Source organism: Pelodiscus sinensis, chromosome 8 (assembly GCF_049634645.1).
Source record: "Pelodiscus sinensis isolate JC-2024 chromosome 8, ASM4963464v1, whole genome shotgun sequence".
In the NCBI taxonomy this organism is placed as follows: Eukaryota; Metazoa; Chordata; order Testudines; family Trionychidae; genus Pelodiscus; species Pelodiscus sinensis.
This window is the reverse complement of record NC_134718.1, coordinates 50755488-50778091: the sequence shown is the minus strand read 5'-3', so window position 1 is coordinate 50778091 and position 22604 is coordinate 50755488. Positions and strand designations below refer to the sequence as shown.

General features: G+C 37.6%; 2 long non-coding RNA genes across 3 annotated transcripts; one reads left to right on the top strand and one right to left on the bottom strand.

Moving 5' to 3' along the window:
* Positions 1 to 1611: 1611 nt before the first annotated feature.
* On the bottom strand, positions 1612 to 3101 carry LOC142830508 (uncharacterized). 2 transcript variants are annotated; one of them, XR_012905804.1, is made up of 3 exons: positions 3009 to 3101; positions 2719 to 2850; positions 1612 to 2050 (listed from the first exon to the last, which is right to left on the bottom strand). It is a non-coding gene; the product is annotated as an uncharacterized LOC142830508 (long non-coding RNA). The 2 variants fall into 2 exon arrangements; XR_012905805.1 differs by having other exon boundaries at positions 1612 to 2039.
* An 8333-nt stretch (positions 3102 to 11434) lies between these two features.
* LOC106732913 (uncharacterized) lies at positions 11435 to 21823 on the top strand. Its single transcript, XR_003086855.2, has 3 exons — positions 11435 to 11572; positions 19844 to 19955; positions 20255 to 21823. It is a non-coding gene; the product is annotated as an uncharacterized LOC106732913 (long non-coding RNA).
* Positions 21824 to 22604: the final 781 nt, after the last annotated feature.

Below are 22604 nucleotides of genomic sequence, written 5' to 3'. Positions count from 1 at the left end.
TACAAGGTAATGGGTGCACCCAAGTATATCAGAGGGTGGCACTCTGATTCATCAGGAGTGATGTGTAATTTATTTGTATTCGGGTATTAAGATATACCTTAGAATGGCTATCCATGTCCTGCCTAGGGAGCAGTGGAAAGTCAAGTCACTGACTGAGCTTGTCCCTTACAATGGACATGCATTTGTTAGTTGTCTGATGGAGTCCTCTAGATACTAGGACCGTGCTTCATTGATAATAAACCTAGCCTGGCACCTTATCTGACTGTGTGTAGTCACTGGGGGTTCTTGCAGGGTCTGTTGCGCTGGCTATCTGTGCAGATCCAGGCAGTACACAGAGGGAGCACATTCACTCATTTGAATGGTTATCAGCATTTGACAGAGCACGATACCTATCAAGACATCACATCAGTGACCTCTGACAACATTAGCGACGAGGAGTCCTGTGGCACCTTATAGACTAAGGGTACGTCTAGACTATAGGCTTCTGTCGACAGAAGTTTTGTCGACAGATACTGTCGACAAAACTTCTGTCGACAAAGAGCGTCTAGACTACATCCAGTTCTGTCGACAAAGCAAGCTGCTTTGTCGACATGGTAGTGTAGAAGCAAAGGACAGTTTACATGCAATAACACCTTCTGTCGACAGAAACTCTGTCGACAGAAGGTGTTATGCCTCGTAAAATGAGGTTTACCAGCGTCGACAAAACTGCTGAGTTCTGTCGATGTTATGTCGACAGAACTCAGCGGTAGTGTAGACGCAGGTATACTTTTGTTGACAAAAGTCCACTTTTGTGGACAAAACTCTGTAGTCTAGACACACCCTAACTGAAGTGTAGGAGCATAAGCTTTCGTGGGCAAAGACCCACTTCATCATGATGCATCTTACAAAGTGGGTCTTTGCCCACGAAAGCTTATGCTTCTACACTTCAGTTAGTCTATAAGGTGCCACAGGACTCCTCGTCGCTTTTGCAGATTCAGACTAACACGGCTACCCCTCTGATACTTGATAACATTAGGTAATCAACTTGTATCACATGGTTTACTGTGGTACGTGAAGAAGAGTTTGTAGAGGAAGCTCTTTTACTCAGGGGGGGAGGGAGGGATAGCTCAGTGGCTTGAGCATTGGCCTACTAAACCCAGCATTGTGAGCTCAATCCCTGCAGAGGCCATTTGGGGCAAAAATTTGTTGGGGTTGGTACTTGGTCCTGCTGTGAAGGCAGGGGACTGGACTCAATAACCTTTCAAGGTCCCTTTCAGTTCTAGGAGATAGGCAATCTCCATTAATTTATTTATTTATTTTATTTAAGCATCCCTGATGAAAGGGACCATCAACGAGCTTTCCACTGCTGCTTCAGTATCCCTTGACCTGTTGTTATGTTTCTTATAGCATCAATGCTGTAATTGGCACAGCCCCCTGCCCTCCAACTCCACCTAGTTACTATTATTTCTCATGCAGCAGGAGTTAATGCTTCATCTTGCCAGTCCCTCCCGCCACTCCCCCACAGATGGGAATCCAAAATCATCCATACTCAGGGCTTCAGAAGTAAAACAGTCTTGCAGAATTTTAAGGACCTGAGAAATGTCTTTATTCAGCTTGATAGCATTTCTGTTATTGTGTGAGTTCATGTGAGCTCACTATTTTTAATGCAAATTAGAAGGTTATTAGTTGTTTTATCACCTCATTATATTTATTTTTGTTCTTTGGGTCATGTTTCATCCCATCTCTTCAATGCACTTCCTTCCCAATTTTTTCTTTGTGTGTGTTCCTGCTCCTGTTTTGTATCCAATGCCTTTTGTTCTTAGTTTCCTCTTCCCCCTCCCTTTTTCCTTTTGCACATCTCTTACATGTTTTCTGACACTCCATCATATGTGATTTTTGTCTTTTCATTTTCCCTATCTTTTTTTGGTGTCCTTTTTGGTGTCTCTCTGCTCTTTGTCTTCTCTTTTTTCTGGGTTTTTCTTTTTCTCTGTCTGTCTCTTTATGGTTGCCTTTTATCTTGGTTGTGTTCTGTGTAGATTTTGTCTTGATCTTAGTCTTTGCTGAGAACATACTCAAACAAAGACAACACATGATTCAAATAAAAATAGCTTATTAATTATAACACAAATATACTGTCTCAACCCAAACCTCCCACAGTGCTTATGTTCTAAATTACTTCTATAATCTGAGCCAGTAGGGCTACTCCTGGTCATGGCATTATAGTTCAGAACCTAAAATCTGTCACATTACTTGTGCCCTCATATTGATATATTGGATCTCCTCTAGGAGCAGGAGATATGCTGATACCTGCTCACCTAATTTATTGTCTGGCTAGAGGAACTAATTACCTATCATCTACTTCTCTGGCCTCTTTAGGACACTACTATTAATCCCAGTGTGCTCTTTGATCATCGATTAAATATCCTCTCCTCCCTGTTAATACATTTCCTTGGCTGATTTTCCAAATCCATCATCAGAACAGGTTGTGGTCAGAGTGGTATCCAATCCCATTTAGATCCTTTAGGTCCACAACCACACTCATCAATTAAACATTTTTTTCTCAGGTACAGGATAAACATAAATGGAGAAAGCCAGCGAGTGACTTCTAGATTTCATCAACTGCAAATACAGATCAATATTCTAGACTCTGAGCTAGAGTCCACAAAATATCAGTGTCCCATGAGTGCGTCTTTCTCTTGGGACAGCTACACTTAGACTCTTAAAATACCATTGACCTACCGTGGTTTAGCTGAGGACTGCATGTGGGAAGCAGGGTTCTAATTTACCAATCATGAGTGTCAACTCTAAACTCAGCTTATCCAAGTCCTGCCTTTCTTATGTTTGGTTGTGCAGAGGAAGCTTGAAGGCACACTGTAGTGTAAAACAACAAAAATCAACGAGTTCAAAACCTGCCAGAAGTTCCTGGGAGGCAGCCAAATTGGCAACAAATTGTGATGCTTATCTTCACTTAAGCTTTCCTTATGATGACCTTCACAACACCCTGCTCACCTTCCCTTCTTCCGACTTACCTTTATACATCTGACCCAGGCAGGTGACTGGCACATAGAGTTCCCCTCAAGTTCTGGGCACCCTGCCGTCCCACATCATGCACCTACTTATTGCATCTCAACCGTGCACACGCTCCTCACAGCCTGACATCTCTAGGCTGCTCATAAAGGTGCTAGTTCTTCCCCAACTACATCACATCCAGCCCTTCTGTTGCATCGTTGAGTCCAGTGTCACTTTCTCAGCTGGGCTTTGCCTCCAACAATCACAGAAATCTCATATCTCTAGAGAAAAAAGAGTTATAACACTATAGGATGGGAACAACATCAAATGATCTCATCTTGCTCACACCAGTTTTTTCCCCAGGAATTTAAATTAGAGGGGGTGGGAGAGGTGTTCAAATTTACGGGGTGGGGTGGGGTGTCCAGGCCAGTGAGGGGTGAGACCATGAGGATGAAGGTGGGCTGTATGGCACCAAGTAAAAACTGAATAATGTTTCATGACAAGTTTATTAGATTTAACTCATGTTTTAAAATCACACAAATTAAAGATGGCTACTCAAGCCTTCTATGAAGCACTACGTCTACATCCTTCTTGGTTTCTTGTTATAATTTTGCACAACTCTGCTGCCTTTTCACGCAGTTTGTCAGCATTGGCTTTGCTGATCGGTCTGACAAACCAAGCTCCTCCACTTTTACCAGTTATAGCATTGGAAAGCTTTCCTTCTTTGTAAGCTTTTTTGCAAGAGGTGCACCAGTACCCATCTTTTGTAACTTCAATAAATGGGAACTCTTTGATCAACGAACATCAGGAACTGCTTTGAGGTTTTGGAGACACTGTTTCTTGAGTAAGTAGCTATATTTATACTTCGGGCTGGTCGGATGTAGATACACCACTTGACCCTTCAGATGACACGTTGATATATTCTTGGTTCTTGATCGGTTCTTCACCTTGGTTAGTTTTTGAGGCCTTTGAGTGGAAAAATTGTTGTATTGTTTTTTGTCTTTTCATTTTCACTTTGACCTGCAATGTATAAAAGAGATATGAATAAATTAAATGTTTTGTTAGGATAATGCAAATTTAACATAAGGATAATGCAAAATACACCAAAACACATAACAGAAAATATCATATTGCCTCTATATAAATCCATGGTACGTGCACACCTTGAATACTGTGTGCAGATCTGGTCACCCCATCCCAAAAAAGATATATTGGAATTGGAAAAGGTACAGAAATAGGCAACTAAAATGATTAGGAGTATGAAACAGGAGTAGAGATTAAAATTACTCTGAATTTTCATCTTAGAAAAGAGATGACTAAGGGAGGATTATGATAGGGGGTGTATAAAATCTTGACTGGTGTGAAAAATATGAATAAAGAAATGTTATTTAATCCTTCACATAACACAAGAACTAGCAGTCATCCAATGAAATTAATAGTCAGCAGGTTTTAAAAAAACAGAAGGAAGTACTTCTTCACACAACATAAAATCAACCCATAGAACTCTTTGCCAGGGGATGCTGTGAAGACCAAAACTATAACAGAATTAAAAAAATAACTAGATAAATTCCTGGAGAATACGTCCATCAGTGGCTATTAGCCAGGATGGAGAGGGATGCAATACCGTGCTCTGAGTGTCCCTAGCCTGTTGCCAGAAGCTGGAATGGGCAACAGGGGATGGATCACTTGATTACCTGTTCTATTCATTCCCTCTGAAGCACCTGGCCTTGACCACTGTCAGAAGACAGGATACCAGGCTATATGGACCACTGATCTGACCCAGTATGACCATTCTTATGTAAAAATTAGTTATTATAATAAAAATGTTTAGTACAGAAACTCCCCAACATAATGACCTCTCAAGATAGCAACGGTGTGAGGTAACAACCTTGGCAAATAAGGTGTTTTAAAAATCTTGGCCTACTAGGAAACACATTTATATAAGTTTCCATTCCCAGTCACAAATCTAGCATTCTGGAGCAAAGTCACTAAAATATAGTCCAACAAACAAATGTTTATTTAATGTGCCCCTCATTTTCCCCTCTACTTCACCCCACTCATTGGTGTTGTCCTTGGTCAGTGGAGACTCAGAGTTCAGAGGTGCTTTCACGTGAGTACACCTCCCAGGTGGGGGGCAAGAGGACATCTTGCTTGTTCCTCCAGCTGTGCACTGTTGTTCATTGTGCCACCATTCACTCCATCACTCTGTTGCCAATGGCCCTGCGCCGTCACCTTCTGCTGCTACCTGCCACTGTGACCTCTGCGAGTTGGTCTCTTGAGGTTCCACCCAGCTCTCAGTGATTTCAGCTGAGCTCTCAGTGGGGGAACCTCGCTGCTAGTGCAGTCTGGGCTATCTCTTGCACACAAAAACACTGTACCCACAGGTACACTGTCCCCATGGCAGGACTAAGCACTTAGATCTGATTATCAGTGATTTCAGCTGTAGTGGCCACTTAGCAAAACAAAATACTATATATAGAGCCTAATCAGCTCTGTCTTTAAACAGTGGAGAGGGGCAGGTCAAATAGTACTTTGTGACTCAGACAGACCATAAAACAAAAACTCCTGTCCCCACCCTCTCTCTTGATGCCCTCAATCAGTACAGGTTAAGTACAGTTCTACTGCCCTTTACTCATACAATAGAAACAACAACATTTCATTTTCCCCCTCTGCCCCCGCATTCAAGTGATTTGTAACCCAACCCCAGCCAAAATCTATCACTTGGGCAACACAGCTCTGTTTGCTGGATACCTAGGTAGATTAGGTCTGAATGTAAATACCATCTGGTTCTGAAGCTTTTCCCCCAGCCCCCCAGCTCATCACTAGCTGTCAGGGAGAGCTCATTTTGACTTTGCTTACAAATCATAATTTGAAATTATTAGGTTGGCCAACATCACCAGAATGAATACACTGACATTGTCATAAAAAACAACAGCTGTATAAAGAAGCTAGTCTATGTTCATACTTTTCAAATATATTATACTTTTTCAGATACACATATCTTCCCATACACAGTATATGCTTTTAAAGTGTGTATTGAAGTTTCAATTTCAATTCACATTTCCAAACAATCACTAAATTGGCATGTAACTAGTTCACAAAACTGGGGGGGGGAGTGTTGGGGAAATTCAGGAGGGTATACACTCCCATAGGGGGGGTGTAGGGAAATCCCTGGCTCACACAGAACAGCCCAAGGCACGTGAGTGTAGAGAACAGCAGTATATGTGATCTGGGTGGTGTTTTTTAAATTTTTGAACCTGAAGAGCATTCCACAGATCTGCACACATACAGGACTACCATGGTTTAAAGCATAGCTCTGTATGTGTGCAATGTATAGCCATCCTGCCACAGCAGCAGTCTTAGGCTTTGTCTACACTACATGTTTTTTTGGCAGAAAATATGCTAATGAGGGACTCATTAGCATAAATCATTACATCATTAGCATATTTTCTGCTGTTTCTTTTTGTGCAAAACAGGTGTTTTGCACAAGATCCTTATGCTTCTCAGAGAGTGACTGCTTCTTTTTGCGCAAAAACCCCTTGCACAAAAAGAAATGGCAGAAAATATGGTAATGATGTCGCGACTTATGCTAATGAATCCCTCATTAGCATGCTTACATAGCCTCAGAGAGATTGTGTAGGCAATCTGCTGCATCTACGTGGATGTGATCCAAGTTCTTGCTTCCTAGCATGGTGCAGCAATGAACTGTTCCCATGCGTCCTCAGACTGGAGAGAGCACAGGAATAACTGTAGCAACGTAGCTGAGCAAGAGGGATATTTTCATTCACCCCACAGACTCTGCACAGCAAAACTAGAGCATCTCATAGTCATAATCTCAACCTCAATGAACAAGAAAAGATAGTTGGGGGAGAGAGGCACTTTTTGGACCCTGAGAAGACACCAGGGGCAAGGCCTAACACAGAGACCCACAGCATAGCTTTTGACATTCAAACCTCGTACCTCTTTTCTGGTGCTTCTGTTAAAGCAAGAGTGTCTTTTTTCTTGGATAAATAGACTGAGAATAGCAAGAGGTCTACTACTCCACCCCCATACAAATTCCATTGTGTTAACAAATTTCGGTTAAAGCTTGGAATTCATTTTCCCATTGACATTTGTGTGAACAAAACTTTCCTCGCTGAAAGATTTGCAGAAAGCAAATACAGAATGGGGGTGCATGAATGGCTATTTGAAATCTGGCTTCTTATGTGCCAATATATTTGAATATTATTTGCCACTTTCTGCCTGCCTAGCTCTGGTTTACTTTAGCACAAAATGATTAGTTCCTCTCTTCTCAGCTGAGAATATACATTTTACTGCCAATTGAGCAAACTGAATTTGAATCAATGACTGATCTTCACAATTGTTCTAGCTCAACTAGTATGTGCAAAACCTCACACCTTGTAACCAATGTGGTAAACAATTTACATATATTTCTTCCAGATTATTTAATATGCATGGATATTTTAAAGGATGGAGGTAATTTCTTAGTCTATATAATATTCAGTAAAAAATATGAAAACACTGGGTTTATAGTGTAGATATTTTTTGAACTGATAACAGTAATTGAAATAAAATTTTAAGTACAAATTTGTTGAATACTGAAATACAAAGAGATTTAAGACTGCAGAATAGACCAAATATACATTAACATCTTCTCTATCCCCCTTTAAAATCTTTCTCCTTTATTTCTTTCCCTTTGGGAGGGTTTGGGTCCTGAACTCATTGTAAGATCTTCAAACACATAATAAGAATTAATCACCATTAGTTCTCTATTTTAACAGCTGCTTGCTACCTCCATAACCCAGTGCAGCTGCAAACTTCTCTCCCTTTGCTGACATCATAATCCCATTACAGCTGCAAACTTGCATACATAAAATGCCGATTTAAGCTTATTTTTAAACAACTTATACTTCTTAATTACTCAAGTCTAAATCAGAAGCATAAAATTACAGCTCTCACTTGGCAATGCATCTTCTTCTTGCTTAAAGCTTGAACTTGTATCTTCTCTGCCTCCTTTTTTAATGTACCCAACCCAAGGCCATATTTGGCAACCTTTGATTCCGATGCCCACTTGTGGGTTGAATTTGTCCAGAAGTGGCAGCTGTGTGTCAGTTTCATTTCCTTCACCTTTCCCCAGCTGTGCTGCTGACTTTGCCTTTGAAACTGGCAAGGGGTTGAAGCTCCCTCTGATCTGTACTGAAATCCTAGGTGTAATTTTAAGTGAGAAAGTTTGGTTTCCTGGAATGTTTGTGCAATTTTACAAAAAAGGCCTTTATTTGATAAATAAAGGAATTTATTAACGAGTACTTATGCAAAATACACCAAACTCAGTCATGGTGTAAGTATACATAATTCCACTGGAGAGGAATTTGGCTCAGTTACTTCAAGGAGATGAACCCTTAACTTAGCCCATACCCAAATTTAGTTTATTTTTCAGCAGGATACCTTTTCCAGTTGTGATCTCAGTTTCTTGATTCAGGTTGAAACTCTCTTACCCAGGATTCTCTTACCCAGCACAAATACTGCTGGACCAAAGAGTCCCAGTGGAGGGCCTGTGGCAAGGCTCCTTGTGGGGCTAGCAGGGCAGTGGGCTGCCCAGAGCAAGCCCACTGCCAACGAGTGGCAGCAGGTCTGCCCAGTGAAATTGGGAGACATTGGGAGCTGTGGTAGATTAGTGGTGCAGGAATCCACAATGCCTGGCTACTTGGCAGGTCCTGGAGCCCCAGTATGGTGGGTGAGGCTGCTTACGGGATCCGGAGCCCTAGCACAGTGCATGCAGCTATCTTGTGCATCCAAAAGCCAGGGCAGCGATGGCTGCCTTATGGGATTGGTAGGGTAGCTGGGCCAGCAGGAGGCGACGAGCTGGCCAGGACGCCAATGGGCTGACAGCAGGGAGTCCAGTGATGACCTTTCCTGATACAGCAAAATCCCTCATCTGGAACTGGTCAAGTCCCGAGACTGCCAGACCAGGGAGGTTCAACCTGTACTTTTTAATATCTGCCCCTAAGATTTTTTTTACTCTTAAGCATTAAGGTTTGAGATAGATAATTATTTTGCTTAATAGTAAATTGTGCTACAATGTGCCCAGGGGGATATGAAATAAAAGGTATTTAAAAATCTACCATGTTAGAAAAGTAAGATAATTTCAGCTAATGAGATTATCAAGGATAATCGGTTTACAAAAGACCATTATGAAACAGATTCATTGATGTCTTAAAACAGAAAAGGAGAATCCCATTTATTTTTTGAAATGGTTCAGAATAAATTGGTTTTCAGACATTAAAAGGCTGTAGTCATTATTTTTATTTGATGATTTTTGTAGCCCCATCTGCTGTCCATTTCTGGAAGTAACTGGATTAGAATAATGTAAATTACACAGTACTTGTTTTAAATGGACAATAGGTGAAATCAGGAGTGTGAATTGCACTCCCTTAGATTCCTGGGAGAAAGTAAGCAGGACTAGTGGTAGGACTTTGAGAGTCAGAAATCAAAGCTGGAGTCAGTCAAGAGTGAAATTGAAGGCCAAAACCAGAGTCCAAGTGAGGAGGCAAGATGAGGGTTAAATCCAGAAATGGATTCAAGGATCAAGCCAGAGTCAAAACCAGGCTTCAGGGTCAGTCTTGGTGTGACAGGGGTTGGGCAAGATTCAGGATTTAATTCAGAGCTGAGGTTGATACTGGGAGTTCAGCAGCAGTGAAGCAGGACAACCATGACAGCTAGCTAGAAATCCAGTGTTGTCTTGGTATGCCCCTTCCATTTTCATTGGACCAAGGATCTAATAAGGGATCTCTAAGACAACTGTGTTGGATCATTCAAGGTGGATCTTCAAAGGTTGTGCAACTTCTGCAAATTATGGGTCATAGTGAGCAGCCAGCTTGTAGCTGCTGTGAGATGGTTGTGTGAGGATGTTGGTTATCTTGTAGGTCGAGGTTCAAGTCTCACCAATCCCTACCTGCTCAAAGTATTAATAAAGGATTTAATCAGTTTCAGAGTTTACAAAGTAAACTGGTAAATGTGCAGTGCGAAATCCCACCATTATTGATTGTTAACACAGAAAATTTTTTGGGCACACCACTTGCTATTTATGCTGCAAATTCATCTATTCATCCACTACAAATTAATTGGTTAGTTTAGTTAAAAGAAACAACATCAGCATTAATCTGGAGAACCAGATTATATATTTACCCAGAGTTCATACTATAATAACAGACTGGATCGCCTCCTATAAGATGCAGGAGGAAGGAGGGCCAGGAAACTGAATGGTTGACTTCATGGAGCTGTCAGATAATGGGCTCTTCATTGAGAGGGATTTTGGTGGAAACAATGGAAATAGGCCCTGATCTTCACTGATCTTGGTGATGCAGAGGGAAGGGAATCAATCTTCTTAGAAGTAGAATCAATCTTCTGTTCACGGTACTGGTGTTTCTCCTGGCACCCCTGTGCTGTCGTTGGCCGAGTGCCCCTGTAGCTACACACTAACACTAGCAGGCAGGGAGGGGATAGGTAGCATTAGAACCCAATTGGATACCCATATTGGGAGTCACTTTGGGATGGTGCAGCTGGTTTTCAGTAACTACTGCTCACTCCACTTTTCACAGCAATCTGTCCCCTTGTGCTCCCTCCCATCTCAATCTCCTGTCTTAAACTTGATTTTAGGCATTTTGGGGCAGGGACCATCCCATTTTGATATGTTTGTACCGAGCCTTATACAATGGAGCCTTGATAGTACTGCACTGCACATAAAATTATATAAATGATGGCTTCACAGAGCTCTAGCACAGGGGCTTTCATAGGGCCCCAAGAGATGTTAGAATGCTACTGCATAGTGCCTCCCCCATTCTTTCTGTGCCTCCCAGGAGATATTTGCTAGATTTAGGTCTTTTCTGCTCACAGAAGCACAGCGGATGATTTGGACCAAAGAGAGTTGTAAAGGTGCTCAGACATGCTGTGGTAGTAGAAATAGCTAGACAGATTAGATAGCTAACTCTCTTAATAAAACTAATAATAACCATTTTAATCTCTTTACACAGTGTGAAATTTAAAACAAAGTCACTTGTTACTTATGTAGGTGGCGATACTATAATGGGGCCTATTTAATTTACTTTAGCTTTGATCTAATATTTGACACAACTATCTATCAAGTATGTCTGCTAGTCCAGTATGCAGATGAAGAGATAGAAGAGCTCCCTATCAATTCAGAAGTTGACTCAGCAGTAAGTAACATAAAATGATTTCAGACTTGTATAAATAATATACGTCTTTAGCCTTCCTTTGATAGAATGATGAATAGCATTTAGAGTGATTGATTTGCTGGCATTAACATGACCCCACTGCATTTAGAGCAGTTTGTATTGTCCTTGTATCCCATGAATTTGTACTGTATTTCTCAATTTCTTTGTCTCTAACCACTGCAGCATGTTACTTTAGCCAGTTGGTAAACAAGCAGTCCCTCTGGCACCAGCACAAATGCCAGTTCTTGGTCTGGCCATTAAGGAGATATTGTAAGTGAAAATGTAAGCTGATCCTTCCAAGAGAATGAACAGCACATCCCTCAACATGATGTCTTCTGCCTTCATCTTCCCAGGTATGGGGATCTAAGGCCCCCTCTGACTGTACCTCTTAATTGTATAGGATTTGTGTACTGCAGCTGAGTCCTTTTTACAATAGCCTTGTTAATTTGATATATAATGAAAATAATATCATTTTGCAACAGGGTTTGTTAAAACATCAGACTAAATAAAAATGAACAGTGCTTAGTTAGACTTTATGGGCACCAACTTGTTTTCAGTAATACCTGGCATTGCTAGAATGTCTTTCATCCCATTTTACAGACAATAATTAATTAAGGTACCTCTATATGGGACTTATAGCCTGCTTGCATGCAGATCTGTTCCTGAATTCCCAGTGCCGGTAAGTTGTTATATACCCACAAGGCTTCAATGGGACTATTTACTTAAATCCTACTCAGCTAAATTAAGGTTTATCCAATGTGGTTCCAGGAAAATATTTCCCAGTAAGTGTTGTTATTTTTACTTTATATTATTCTTTATTAGAAAAGTAATTAACATCTCAGTAACAAAAAATCCAACATATGTCTACTTTAGGGGTACTTAGATTATCAGTTTCTGACTCAGTGTCCCTTTAAAGGTGTATATACTGCTGGAAACTTTTGCAACTCAGAAGTACAGCAATATTTTAAGTCTTAATTTTTACATAAACTCCTAATTATATAACCGAAATATTCATACATTGTAAGTAGTTTTGTACAGTGGGTTTGCATGAGGACTGTGCCAATAACGTGGCATTACTGGAAGTCCCCAGAGATGTATAAGTTCAGTGGACTCTTATAAAAGCCATAGATTATACAAACTTTTTTAACTCCAATGAGTTGGACTGCTTGATTCATGAACACATAAATAGATAGATCCATCACATAATTCTCTAGAGAACAATGCAATGGTGTTTGTGATTGGAAAAATATTATGAGAGAGATTAAATTTGGCTGATAGTTAGGCAGATTTGCACTGCCAATATAAATAAGGAAAGAAATCACATTTAATGACCACATTTATAAAAGCCATTAGACGTTACCAAAGCAGGAGAAAGAGATTTACTATAAGGAATCCAGTGATTCATATATATTCATTTGGATTTTGATACAATATTATTACCAGCTGGACACTTGTTGGACTACAGATATGTTCACACAGCTCGCTCCAAATCTGTTGAAATATCATAATGGCAGAATATTCATGGTGAATGCCATGCTTGAAAGTCTTCCAATGTCCTTATTTTTAGCTATCACTTTCACTAAATTTAGGTATGGCAAAGGCCCTTACCTGAATCAGAATTGTTTAAAAATATTCCTCTGCAACAATTTTAACGAGTGCAAGAAAATCTGAACTTAGGTTTTTTTTTTCCCTTTTATAGCACTCATTTTCATTACTAAAAACACATGGAAAAATGACATCAGAATTTGAAAGCTTGTTTAGCAGTCTGGGATGAAGGTTCAGAGCTATTTGTCTTGCATTTGATGGAAAATTAGGAAATAGCAAAGTCTATTATTTTTGTTTTTTTCTTATTTAAATGGAAAAGAGAGGTACCATCACACATACTATGTTTAATCAGTGTGAATGTGGCTACAAAGATTTGAGGAATCATTTAGCAAGTAATGTAGTGCATTAGTGTCACAAACAGTTTATGCTACCAAGCATGTTACCCACTGTGGTTATCAACAGTAGTAACAGATGAACAGTGTGAAAACATATAGAAATGTCAGTGCATGTTTAGAAATGTGACATGCATTAGAAAACACCAGGATATATAAATAAAGAGAAATGAGATTCAATTGGAATGAAGGCACACCATACATTTAACTGTGACTACACGTGGAGTAGGTCCAAGGTGTGAATTGTATCCATACCTTATATGAATGTGATTCCTAGTGAGTTTAGGAGAATCCTACCAGCCAAAAGGCATCAGTCTTGTAAAGCTTTACTGTAATAGGAAGGGATTCTTTCCAGAACCGCTCTGGTTTTGTCACATTCTACATATGTACTCACTGTTTGTTTACTGTATTGAAAATTCATCATTTGGGAGTGCTGCTGCTCAGAGATATGAACAGAAATTCTTAAGTAGACAGTGGGTTTTGACATTTGGCATGTAAATTAGTTGGGGAATGTTATTATATAAGCAACACTGGTCAACAATGATCTGTCATCTTCTGTTTTAAAATAGCATATTGTATTAATTCAAAGAAGCAAATTGTTTTGGGAGGAGGAGTTGGTTACAATTTCCCCGCGTTTCAGGCTGTTTGAATGATATCTGAGGTTCATTTGGCTTAACTAGAAATATTTTGTTCAGGTTCCCAGCATTTCTTATTCAGAGAAAACCCATACTTTTTACAGTTAGGTTTTTCCATAACTTATTTTTCCACATGATTAATATCAAATAAGTCCCTTTAGAGAAGAAATACTGATCTGAAATAGAACCACAAATTAGGGACATATATGCACACATATCTACAATTCACTAGGTTATTTAGGTGGATTTACCTTCTTTATAATATTTTTAAGACTACTGTATGATCCTGTTGACCTTCTATTAGCAAAAGCTTAGCTTTAAACAGAGGTAGTTAAATTATAAAATAACTGCTGCAATTATCAAACTACTCATAAAAACAAAACAAAATAAAACAAAAATAAACCCACAACCACAAACCCTGAAATAAAAATCTTGCAGGCTTCTCCTCATGTAATATTGCTCCCTGATGTTAATTACATTTAAATGGGAGAGTACTATTTTGGTATCATTCATACGCCTCCAAAAGTACTTTCCAGTTTATCATACCTGTCAACCGCAGTGCATCACAGGCTAATACTTTATTAAGAAAAAAATCATTAGGGAGCTGCTGATCCCATTTAAGTACATTGGGCAGAATGTAAGACTAATTAAAAAGCATATTTTTACATTATTAATTTCCGAGTTTCACACTTAATGAATGTGAAATGACAGGGCTACTATTTTTACATTCAGGCTCTCTGGGCTCTTCAGTCAAGGGAATTAAATTCTGGGGATTTTTGCAAAGATGCTGCTTGGGAGATTTGTTTTCAAGAACAGCTAAGCTTTTTTAGCTGTGTCTTTTTCTGGGAAATTATACCAAAGCATATTACAGCCACTTAAAAAGAGTAGTTAAATAGATGTTGTTGTTGGGTGGGTTTTTTCATCACATTGCTATAAAACTATTTTAGATGAGGTATAAAATATAGTTTTTAAATGATATTATGATTTGCAAACACTAAAAAATAATTGCGGTGGAGTTGAGAGAGAGTGAAAACATGTAATCTTTATTGTGTAAGATAATGTGATAAAATATTTTACAGCCAAAAGCTCATTTTGCATCTGGAAAATTGTGTAAACTGATGAGGGAAAAATCTCATTAAAACTAAAGGTTATTTTTAATATTCTTCCAACAAAGCAACACATTAAAACTACATTTTTCTCACTCAAATTTATTAAATTATACAAATGTATGAATGTCTAACATTCTATTTAAATAAAGACATAAAATGACAGACTGTGTGATTAGGCAGGCTAATCTAAATTTATACCAGCATTTAGAGAATAACAAAGTTAAAAATATGCAAGTGTTATAAAGGTTTGTTTGTTTGTTATGTTCAGTTGCAGCAATGCAGGTGTTATTAAGCTTTAGGTGTTACATTACTTAAAACTTTGCTAGGTTGAATACTGGCACAGCATTCCCTATAAGCACAACATAACACAACACATTTTTATAGGGCTGTGCAAGGAGGAGTGCAGAAAATCTTTTTTTTTCCAAATGTGCTTACAATTACTTCTCTGTATTTTTATTGTCTTTTTACTAACCACAAAACTCACACTGGAGGCAAAGCTTAACTGCTGAGGCTTTCCTCATGTAAATATTAGGAAATTACATTTGTACAAACTGCGGGGCTTTGTAAATGGGGGCTGGATTGACTCCAACGCAAATTAATCAGGATAAAGTTGCTCTATGTTGAACATGACCATAGTTTATTTTCTTAAAGTATTAATTTGTCAACAGCTTTCATGCCTCACTGTGAGTCATGTGGATGGCATTGAAGGAAGACACAGATGCAATCTTTTCTGCTATACCTTGTGATTTTTAGGGACCAATTCCAGTTAATCAAAACATAACCATGCTCAATTTTTTCAATATTTGTTTTCATACAAAACTCTAATATCAAATGACAGAAATGTTACTAAGCATCTGAGTTTAAAAGTTGCTCTCCTTTTTTTAAAGAAAAGTATGAAAACAATTTAACTAGTTGTAAATAATTTGTATTACTTAGCATTTTTAAGTTATTTACAAAATAAATGCGTGCAATTGCTCTTCAGTCAGGTCAGTTTCTTCTTTTTCTTTCTTCTTTTCTTTTAATAGCTATCCTCTATGCTTCTCTTAGTGCTTATGATGTCATCAAATTTTTAATTATATCCTGGTTTTCCTAAAATTATTATTCATTATTATGTTTTTGGAATGCAAAAGTGTAATGGGATCTATTTTTCAGACTTGCCAAAATAAATTAAAGAAAATGTTCAGTTCTTCCTTTGCCAAATGTTTCCGTGGTTTTCCATGAAAGCAAATCTTATTTGTAACTGTATATTAAACCTTAAGTAAATGATGCAGTCTGTCAGGGGCAAATGCTGTTGTACTACTAGGCACTGTTACTAGTTTTTGACACTAATATCTACAAATAATATATATTCATGAATAATTTGATGATAATGCAACTTTCTAATCCCAATGTATCTTTTAAAGAAATATCTAACTTTTTCCACTTATAGTGTCCACAGCATATACAACTATCTCTAACTCAAGATATTCATGGTGGGTGCATCATATCTATTTCAGTAGGTAATGTAGATGACTTAATAGAGATATCATTTAAGAAATGAACCAAAATTAGTTATAGATACTTCAGCTTAATTGAAATACCCACTTCTCTTCTGTTCTTTAACATCTTATATACTAACATACATCCCCAAATAATATTGAAACTCTTCTTATTTTACTAGTATACACTTACCTTGTTCATAGTTTTATTATTCAAGAATGCAGTTGTTGCCAAGTATTAATCAATATATTATGCTGCTCAGTTGGGCAAGCTGTACAAAAACATAGTGCCCCTAGGGTTAATACAGTCAAGAACTAGAAAAGTGTTTTAGACATGTACACAACATGTGGTTTACTATTATCATTAAATGAGGTGAACTGGGACTCTATACATATGGATTTTGAATTGCATAAATTTTGATTGATATCATTTGAAGAACTGAGACCCTGAAAGGCTAGATTTTGTGAAAGACGATACACAGGCCAGCTATTACCACATACAATAATACCAGGAAAAATATCTGAAATGAGCAAGGCAGCTGGCTTTTAAATAGCTAAAACATAACATCAATACTTATACTGAATAATGGAAAAAAGAGGTAAAAGATGTTGACCTCTGCCTGACAATAACATGTTCCAAAAGTAGAACTGGTCCCAGGAGAAACCCCCCTGCTCAACAGTAGCAACTAAGAATTTTCTCTCTCCCCCTCTCTTCTTTCTTCGCTTTCTCTCTTCTTCTTCTTCTTCTTCTTCTTCTTCTTCTTCTTCTTCTTCTTCTTCTTCTTCTCTCTCTCTCTCTCTCTCTCTCTTTCTCTCTCTGAAAAAGGTAAATATTTTTTGAACATTAAGCCACTATGGACAACCAGCCAGAAAAAGAATTTTCACAAATTCAGGAAACACTTGAAAGGTAAAACCAACATCCTGAGACAGGAGACAAGGCCAGCTTTTGACACCAGGTTGGACCTATGAGGCCTAAAGAAACCTTCAGCCAGGAAGTGCCTGCCACAGGGGTCAGGACCTCAGGGACTTTGAATGAAGGCAAAAGAGAGCAGAACTTTCCATGCACCATCAAAACCAACAGGCCTTTTCATGGGAAATTTGCTAAAAATTTGCTGATCTGCATTAAACACATATTATAGTTGGAGAGTAAGAGCCTTTACTTAACTTATTGTAGATTACTGGCTCGTGTAGTTTTAAGTAGTGAATTATAACATATGCAGGAATATGAAAGGTCTCTAAGGCCTTAAATCCATTTTTCCTAACGTGATACACATTGAAAATTATCAATATATCACTCTCTGAGATTCATTCAATTTGCTCATATTTGTTAAAAATTTTTAGAGAGCACTAGATACTTAATGCTTCATTTATGATTTATGCACCATAAATGTATTAAAACATTAACCATATTTCTGCTATGGCATACTTCAATTCTCCCAGGGAAAAGTCAAAATGTTTCTTAGACTGCTACTTTAGTTTCCCAAAAGAGTGAGATTATTTGTGTTGTGTTACACCTTTAAGTGTTGATTAGGCTTTCATGTTACACTGACAGAAGTGTCATGCAGGGCTTCTCTTTAATGGGGTAATAAGCTATATCAGCCACATGAAGGAAATGTTCCTTTTCAAGTCAGAAACAGCAAAAGTTCATATGTAAACATTGTAAAGGTTCCTTCCTCTTAGTGTAAATTGCAGGGCTAAATTCCTGCAGTGCCCTCCCCTAATCAAACACTGTTGACCGTATACTTGGGTGGCTCAGGCAAATTCATAATAGGAGTTTGAACCCTCTAATACATAAGATTGTCACTCCTTCAAAAAAAAAATTGTACAGCCAGCTGGGTATACCTCAATTGTTTCACAATCCAAAAGCTTTTCAGACTTTTAAATACGTAAGTAGCTACTAATTGAAAAAGGAAGGTAAAAATTAGACTAATTTTCTGTTTTGTATTTGACAATGTACGTCATTTTTGCCGGTGTTTATCTTTTTACTGTTTCTTTTTTTCCTTTTGGGGGAGGTTGGAGGAGTTAGTGGTTGGGAAGCTTCACATTTTTCAGCAATCATTATTGGGTAACAATTGGTGCAAACATTATGGAGGGGGAAAGGGACATAAATCAAGAAATAAAAAAAAATAGTTTCTGCACATTTTCAAAAAACACGTTGTGCTCTCTGAGGTCCTTTTCATTTTAACCAAATCAGGGGGAACTTGTCCTCACAGCGGCAAGGCAGATGGAACAATAAATCACAGGAACCATTGACTGCCTGCAGTGTACTCTCCACAGCTGTCACTTTTTTGTCTCTTTGGTTTTAGCTGACATGGTTTGAGGTCCACTGTGAACCAATCTGGACTTTTTTTTTTACAGTCATATCCATCAAAACGACCAGTAGCCATCAACCTACTGCAGCGATCGATTCGTTTGCTTATTCTCACGCATAAGCCAATACTCAGCGCACTAGGTGAGGCTTGGGAGAAGCACCTCATTTTAGCTTTTTTTTTTTTTGCCTCCAGCTACAGCTGTGATTTTCTGAGCATTCGTAGCTAACGTTATTAAAGTTGCATCATGATAGATATAGAGCAAAGCAGATAATAGGCTGTACGTACAACAACAGAAAAATAATAACAACCATGGGTTTTGTTTTTATTCTCAAAGTTGCTTTTTAGGTATACCAAGATGCTTACTAAGCTAGGAATTTCCAACTCATTGCTTATTTTGCAAAGTAAACAAGCAAATGTTATGTGCATAACCTTAGCTGTCTCTCTAAAGGTCAGTATGTGGTTGCTAATTTCTTTTTCTGCCTTTTGGTGGCACTCTGATGCCAGTGATTACTTGTGGTGTATTTTGGAAACAAGACGTCCTTTCTTAACAAAAGACTCAATCTACAAAGACTGCAAAATAAAAATTGATTAAATTTGAACTGTAGTATGAAAGTTTACTTTGGTGTATAAAATAGTCTGGTAAACACTAAATACCAGGTCATTTGTAATGTGGGTCAAGGGTTATATTATGCACAATTGTGATTCCATATAAATGTTGGTTTATGGGGATTTTATGTTTTTAGAATCAAACAATACATGCCTCACACACACACACACACACACACACACACACACACACACACACACACACACACACACACACACACAGAGGCACATGTGTATATATAAATTTCTTGGATGTCAAAGCATATGATTTATCCTTTTTCTGAAGCATTTTTAAGTTAAAAAGTATTTTTTACGCTTCTTACAAGTATATTCTTTGGAGCACTGAGTTGTCACAAATTTTATTAGGGTCTGATTGTCAGACCAAATTTTGGAAAACCATGTTTGTAGTATAAATGAGAGCACAGGGTTGAATAGATATACAGTTTTTAAAAAATGTTAAGAAAAACCAAATCAAAACAAAACTCTCTGTTTTAAAAATGTCTAGTTAGGTCAAGTTAAATTTATTATATATAATTTTTTTTTATAGCTGAACTCCAAGATTTTGACTTGAGGTGACAGCTGAAAAGCACCAGAAACCTTTGGAATTTAAGAACTATATATTACTATAAAGGAAGAAAGTTAAGTTTCAGCAATAGAAGGTAGGTAATTGTACTCAGCAAATATATGCAGTTTAAAAAACAAACCCCCCAAACATTTCCCCTTTCTTAAAAAAGAACTATTTCAAGTAAGCAGGAGTTTCCTTTTATATGTACAGAACAAAACAGGGATTTGTAATAAAAACCCAGTTATAAAACATGGTGCCCTTCTTATTAATGAGGATCTTTTGCAGAATACTGAAACATTGCCATCTTGTAGAATAGTTACTTTAGGATCTCACAGTGTGTTTAACTGAAAGCAGCTAACTTATTCTGATCAGCCTTTCTTTACTTCTTTACAGATCTTTGAAGGGTAAGTGTCCTGATAAAATCTCATTATTAGATAAAAGCAGCAAATGGCAAACTATAGGCAAAGCCAGCATAGATTCATGATGATTTCGGAGGACTGTGAGCAATAAACCTTTTATCTAATCTTGAAAAATCCATGAAAGTATCGGTCCAGCCCTAAAACAAGAGAGAGCAAACTTGTGGGAAAAAAGGAATCACAAAAAAGCCATCTGTCTGAATGTGACCCAAGAAATCTAAGTCCACCCATGTAGTTCTTGCATGTTTTTCAGTACTGCTAATGGATTACATACTGTTTAAAATATGAATTGCAGAATAAATCATACGAGAATGACAATTATGAGCCAGATTCTGCTCTCAGCTGCAGTGGAATTACAGACCATGCTTTCTGCTTTCTGCTGCTGCAATGTGTGAATTTAATAATTACTCTAGATTTACATTGGTGTAATTGAGAGCAGAGTTGAGCTCTGTGAATTCAAGAAAAGCATTGTAAGAAGAATATAGCCTATATTTGGTTAGGTCATGCCAGAGTATGGAATGGATTTTCACAAGCCCTTTATGCACCCCTATTAATTCTGTAACAGACACTCCACTATATAACATACATGCCTTAAAATCTACCTTTAAAATAGTCTTGCACTGGGATATGCTAAATATCATGAGCTCCCTTTAGGGGAGACATGAAAAGTTATAAACTGTGAGCCCTATTCTAGATTTGTGTTCAGGAAAAACTCCCATTGAAGTCAATGGAAGTTTTGGCTGACTAAAGATAGCAGGATACACAGGTCCTTGTGTTATAACAATTATATTGAAATATGGAATTTCACTACAGTTACTGTGCCAGTAAAAAATACATAATCGGATAACATCATCCCCATGTGTAAGGTCACTAATTCTGTAGTTTTCTTTTTTCCAAGTGAATTCTAGTATTGAGGAAGTCAGAGGCTATGCTAAAAGGAAGTCACTAGTATGCCTATTGGTGACTTTTCTCCTGTTTGTACAAAATTTTTAATTATACATTAACAATTGAAAATGAAAATTTTCTAATTTACCTTCCTTGAAAATCTAATTGTATTGGATACTTATGAAAGCTCAGAGGAAAAGTCCTAAGAGGACGTAGAACTTTATCCTCTGATGCAATATTTACATACAGAACAATGAGTACTCAGTTTCTTGTTCTAAAAATAGCAGCAAATATTTGTTGTTTCTTATAATTCAAAACCCCAGTTCTGCAAGGCTTTATGCATATATTTATTTTTGAGCACTTCAGTTGTCCCACTGAATTCAGTGGTAATGCTGATGTGCCAAGTATTAAGCATGTGCATAAATCTTTGCAGAGCAAGCTTAAGGCTCTATTTAGAGGGCTTGGGGTTTGTTTGGGTTTTTTTAAGAGAAAATATGGTGGGTGTGTCCCAACAAAAATGCCACATATCACTCTAGTTGTATTCCCAGCTGACTGAAATCTGTTTGATGAGTAATTAGGAGACTTTCTCTTTGGTTCATTTGACATACTTTACAAAACATGTAAATCTGTTAAAAATCATGTATGTTTGTATGTTTTTAAATGCCACCTTTCTTAAGTGATGTGTAGTATCTGCTAAATGCTAGGCTCTTAGAACCTGTTTTTATTAGTCTGAAAACAAACACAAATTACACTGCAATGATTAAAGAAGAATTCTCTCTGTTAACGTAATGTTTATTTGTTTATCAATTTGGTTTGACCAGGAACATTATCTATATTTTTAAAAAATCACAAAGCAGTACAAATAGTACATTAATACTGATTGTTTTATTAATTATTGTAAAACAACCCAAATGTATCCTGTTTTAAGTGCTAGTTGAACATTTCAGTGAATAGAAAAAGGGAAGATAAAGTTCCTAATGAAAGGAGAATAGAAGCTAATGCAGAATGAAGCCTTAAAATATTCAAACATGTATTTGAGCTTCATCTTTTTTAAACTTACAAGACCTTATGGTTGTTTATACAGTGTAAGCTACTGATTCAATGTTATTAACAATAATAAACTTGCATTGTTAAAAATGTTTTATTGTACTTAGTTTGATCATTTTTTTTGCGTGAATGGATTTTTCTACTTCAGTTCTTCCATTGGGAAAACAAAAAGTAGCTGTTTTTATTCTGTTTATTTTTTCATGCTATTTAGGCATATCCCTCACAGTTTATTAATGCTCAACCTTACTACATATTTTAAAAAGTCAGGTGCTAGGAGTAATAGTAATATTGACATTTACAAATAGCTGTTATCACTTGTCATAATATGAGTGCCCCAAATGAGGTAGTAGGATTATAAAGACTTGTTAAGACAGACATAAATAATACCTTTTATA